The sequence below is a fragment of the Triturus cristatus genome, chromosome 4_2 (assembly GCF_964204655.1).
Source record: "Triturus cristatus chromosome 4_2, aTriCri1.1, whole genome shotgun sequence".
Classification (NCBI taxonomy): domain Eukaryota; kingdom Metazoa; phylum Chordata; class Amphibia; order Caudata; family Salamandridae; genus Triturus; species Triturus cristatus.
Genome location: NC_140586.1, coordinates 78288639 through 78294638, shown reverse-complemented (window position 1 = coordinate 78294638; position 6000 = coordinate 78288639).

The following is a 6000-nucleotide window of genomic DNA, read 5'->3' as shown; positions in this document are numbered from 1 at the left end:
GGTGGCCATCTTGGGAGATTTATTTGTTATGAAGTTTCCTAATTTCCTCATTTACTGCAGTCTCCTCAGTAGGAAATGCTTTCAGTTTTTTACTTTGATTCCATCAAGAAGGTATTCAGATATGTCACACATTTGCCATAAATTCTGAATGTTAGCACTCTAGTTGCTCATTAGATCACTGTAGTAAAGCTACTGCTCACCATGGAAGTCTGCTGCTGGTATTAAAAGTGCATGTTTCAGTTTGCATATCAGAATATTTTAATGAAATAGAAGAGGATTTGAGAAGTCACTCAAAATGTGCCCTAATTTTTCTTTCTTCAGCACTAATCATAATTTCTATGGCAAAATGAACCCCCTCATTGTGTTCCTTTTTAAATTAAATGTTTTAAGTGTTACCAGTTTATTCCAATCAAGATGGCTTCAGGTGTGCCATACTTTTGTCATAAGTAAGACAGTAAGCGCTCTAGTTGTTCTTAAGAACACTCTGGGACATTCTGTCATTAGGCTATACTTGGGCTACATCTGGGTGATATTTGGGCTACATTTGGGCTCTTTTGTCTCTGGTGGCCATCTTGGGAGATTTATTTGTTATGAAGTTTCCTAATTTCCTCATTTACTGCAGTCTCCTCAGTGGGAATACTTTCAGTTTTTTATTTTGGTTCCATCAAGAAGGCATTCAGATGTGTCACACATTTGCCATAAATTCTGAATGTTAGCACTCTAGTTGCTCATTAGATCACTGTAGTAAAACTACTGCTCACCAGGGAAGTCTGCTGCTGGTATTCAAAGTGCATGTTTCAGTCTGCATGTCAGAATTTGTTTATGAAATAGAAGAGGATTTGAGAAGTCAAAATGTGCCCTAATTTTTCTTTCTGCAGAACTAATCATAATTTCTATGGCAAAATGAACCCCCTCATTTTGTTCCTTTGTAAATTAAATGTTTTAAGTGTTACCACTTTATTCCAATCAAGATGGCTTCAGGTGTGCCCTACTTTTGTCATAAGTAAGACTGTTAGCGCTCTAGTTGTTTGTTAGAACACTCTGGGACATTCTGTCATTGGGCTATACTTGGGCTACATCTGGATGATATTTGGGCTACATTTGGGCTCTTTTGTCTCTGGTGGCCATCTTGGGAGATTTATTTGTTATGAAGTTTCCTAATTTCCTCATTTACTGCAGTCTCCTCAGTAGGAAATACTTTCAGTTTTTTACTTGGTTCCATCAAGAAGGCATTCAGATGTGTCACACATTTGCCATAAATTCTGAATGTTAGCACTCTAGTTGCTCATTAGATCACTGTAGTAAAGCTACTGCTCACCAGGGAAGTCTGCTGCTGGTATTCAAAGTGCATGTTTCAGTCTGCATGTCAGATTTTGTTTATGACATAGAAGAGGATTTGAGAAGTCAAAATGTGCCCTAATTTTTCTTTCTGCAGCACTAATCATAATTTCTATGGCAAAATGAATCCCCTCATTGTGTTCCTTTGTAAATTAAATGTTTTAAGTGTTACCACTTTATTCCATTCAAGATGGCTTCAGGTGTGCCATACTTTTGTCATAAGTAAGACTGTTAGCGCTCTAGTTGTTCGTTAGAACACTCTGGGCCATTCTGTCATTGGGCTATACTTGGGCTACATCTGGGTGATATTTGGGCTACATTTGGGCTCTTTTGTCTCTGGTAGCCATTTTGGGAGACTTATTTGTTATGATGTTTCCTAATTTCCTCATTTACTACAGTCTCCTCAGTAGGAAATACTTTCAGTTTTTTACTTTGATTCCATCAAGAAGGCATTCAGATGTGTCACAAATTTGCCATAAATTCAGAATGTTAGCACTCTAGTTGCTTATTAGATCACTGTAGTAAAGCTACTGCTCACCAGGGAAGTCTGCTGCTGGTATTGAAAGTGCATGTTTCAGTCTGCATGTCAGAATTTTTTAATGAAATAGAAGAGGATTTGAGAAGTCACTCAAAATGTGCCCTAATTTTTCTTTCTGCAGCACTAATCATACTTTCTATGGCAAAATGAACCCCCTCATTTTGTTCCTTTTTAAATTAAATGTTTTAAGAATTACCACTTTATTCCAACCAAGATGGCTTCAGGTGTGCCATACGTTTGTCATAAGTAGGACTGTTAGAGCTCTAGTTGTTCTTTAGAACACTCTGGGAAGCTACAGTAGAACACAAAGGAATCAACTGACAGTCTCTGCCCTTGTTGGATGTACATGTTTTACTGAGAATGTCAGACTTCATTCCCACATGACTGAGAAAGATAATGTGAATTTACAGAAAATATGCTCTCAGTTTGCTTATAGATCACCTTCCAAACCTCTGTGGGAAAAGCATGAGAAAATAGTTTTCTCTCAAACATGATATCACAGCAGAAGGCTTTTTCACATGGTAAAATCACCTTAGAACACACCACAATTCCTAAAATGAGTATGGTACCATCAACAAATGATTTATAATGTAACTAATGTCTTAAAACCTTCTATTAACTGCAATGCTTTTTAATGAGGTGCTATCATGTATATTGGTCCCAAGATGGCTGCCAACACTTCTTGGATGAAGTGCTGACAGCCAATCAGATCTCACGATGAGATGTGTGGTTAGGCTCCGCCCAGATATATATGTGATTTTACTTTTGATTTTCTCAGGAACTACTGAACGGATTTCCACCATTTAAGCAAAAGGCACATGCCTGACCTGAGGACTACCTCTTTGCCAAATTTCAAGTAATTCTGTTCAGCCGTTCGGGCTGTACCTTCGACTAAAGGTCCTATGGGAAAATGCATGGGGAAAACGCGTTTTGGGACCCCCCTTTTTTCTCAGCCCCCGCTTGACGAATCACCCCGAGACTTTCAGGGTAGGAGCTGAGCGGAGCGCCCCGTGCGCGCAAAAATTAAAAATAAATACATAACTTAGCATTTAAAAAACCGTACAAATTCACTGAAAAAACCATAGGTTTCACACACGTTATAGTTAGGAATTAGCATTTAAAAAACCTTGCAAATTCACTTAAAAAACCATAGGTTTCACACAAGTTATAGTTAGCTGTACATTTCACTCGTAAAAAACCAATGAAATTCCACGTTATAGTTAGATCAGGTAACTATAACTTGCGCAACCGCAATGCACAATGTGTCATTTCAGATGTCATCATTGATGTCATGAGTGATGTCACTGACCATGTCATAAGTGATGTAATATGTGACGTCATCAGCAGTGCATTGCGGGGGCGCAAGTTATAGTTACCTGATCTAAATATAACGTGGAATTTCATTGGTTTTTTACGAATGAAATGTACAGCTAACTATAACTTGTGTGAAACCTATGGTTTTTTAAGTGAATATATATATATATATATATATATATATATATATATATATATATATATATATACTTAGATGAGACAAGTAGTAGCACTGGTGCCTTTAGTGCTCATATCTGATACCAATTACAAATATTTACACATAGACATATATTCACATTAACATATAAATGACAACATATTACATTTCAGCACAGCCAATTACTTTCATTGTATGTTTGAGAAGAGGCAATACTGTATATTGCTATTTTACTTCAGTCTTCCATATGCTTGATGAAACCTTGTGGCTGTATTCATCAATGTAAAATACCAGTCCATGTTACGGAGGTAGTCTTTAGAGGTCAACTTATCATGGGGAACTGTGGATCCTTCTATTCTTTATATATATTGACACATTTTTTCAATTCATAGATGATTCTGCATTTGCAGGCGACTCCTCCACTAGAGGTGTCGAAGAGTTCCGTCCCTTTTCACTTTAAGGCCTCATCCGGACATTGGGAAGGTTGGAAGTGCTTTTAAAGACAGAGGCGCGGTCCGCTTTTAGAAAAGTTTTCGGTTTGTGCTAAAAAGCAAAGATGTGTCCTCGACAGGGGCCTTTTCGTTGCGGCTAAGACTGCAGTTTCTATGCAATCCAGAATCGAAATGTGGCACAGGAATAGTCATTCAGTCCAATTGGTACAGGCTGTTTAACAGAAGTTCGGAGGTTTCTAGTCTCTGGCTCAGCGTGTGTGTTTGTTATTTCAGAACCCATCTGTCACTGAGGAATCACGTCTGTGTGAACCAGATCCAGTTCACCCGGACGTGATTCCCCAGTGCCGAACGTGACACATGTTTGCTTTTTAGCACAAGCAGATTTTTTTTCTAAAAGCGGACCATGCCTCCATGTTTACAAGCACCTCCAGCCTTCCCAATGTCCGGATGAAGCCTTTAAGTGAAAAGGGCCGAAACGCGTCGACACTTCTTGTGGAGGAGTCGCTTGAAAATTCAAAATCATCTATGAATGAAAAATTGTGTCAACATATATAAAGAATAGAAGGACCCACAGGTCCCCATGACATACTGACCTACTAAAGACTACTTCCGTAATGGGAACTGTTATTTGACTTTGTTAAATACAGCCACAAATCTTCACCAAACATATGGAATACTGAAGTAAATTAGCAATACACAGTATTGCCTGTTCTCACACGCAATGAAAGTAATTGGCAATGTTGAAATGTAATGTGTTGTTATTTATGTGTTAATGTATATATGTCTATGTGTATGTGTATGTGCTTTACTGATAATACATCTACAAAGTACAACCAGGGCTGCTGTGCCTCTTTTTGAGTGTTCCTAAACTGTTTTCGGTATTCCTCTGATGTAAGACCAAACATTTTGATTAAGGCATCCTTCATGTAATTAAATTAATTAATTATTAAGCACAACTACTGCCTGAGGGTGTCTAGGCACTGCCTGCTATACAGGAGACAAGTTAAAAGACCATGGTGCCAAGCAGAGAAACCAGTCCCAAAAAGAGATCTTGATTAAAAAGTCATGTTTTCAGGCCTTTTCTGAAAGCATAAAGGCTTGTACAGGCCTTAAGGGAGAAAGGCATGGAGTTCCATATTTTTGCTGTACAGTACATAATACTTCGGCCACCCCAATTAACATTTTTGATTTTGAGGACCATGACATTGCATGCCGAAGGGAAACGCAAAGATCTGAAAGGATGGTACTGAATACATTTTTGTGAGACTAAGACTTTGCTACCTCCTCATGTATTGTCATGGGCCTATCCCTCCCACTATCTGGAACAAGCTCCTACAATAAGGATCGTCAGTGTGATCCAATATTTCTCCCTCCGCAGGGCGTACCTTACACTCAAAAGGATTAATTAATGTTGCTAGGTGTGAATGTAAGCTGCCCAAGATGCAGAGAGGCTGATGCCGCATTCCTAACATGGTCTGGAGATGTCCAGTTCTTAACCCCTCCAGGACCAAAGTGAAGGAGGTGCTGTCAATGGCTATGGAGTATCCATTGCCCTTGTCCCCCGAGACTTGTTTGTTAGGTTAGTTCTCCCGACATAAGGCGAGAGCAATCATGACCAGGTTCTCAGATTTGTTATTGATCCTTGCTAGATACCAGTTGATAATGACCTGGGAGACTGCAGAAGGGCCCAGAATTCAGGGTTGGCCATCAGAAATTCGTAAATGGGCTGGGTGCGAGGGTGTGGTGTGAAGAAGAAAGGCGGACAGAGGATTACATCCCGGGAACTGGGCGGAGGCCTGGGCATGTATACTGGATACCCTGATAAGCATGCCGGTCTGTAGGTTTCACGGTCCTGTAACGCTTATCAGGGTGGTGCAGTCCCTCAGTATATTTTAAAACTATGGAAGCAGACACAATATACCTCTTTCTCTGTTAGTCCAGCAATGGGGCGATCACATTTGTGACGTCCCAAAGAGATGGAACCTTCGGGTTATGCTTTACAAACAGTATACTTTATGAAAGACCTCAAATCTACTTTGGATATATTACGATACCTATAGCCTTGAAAAAGTCCAGATGGACGAAACACGTCGGCTGCGACATTGTTGGACAAAATTGTTTGGAGAACTGCTTTTGGAGTCAAAAAACTTTGTGGAACATTGTGATCGGTGTGCACTGGAATTGATATTGGACTACTAATA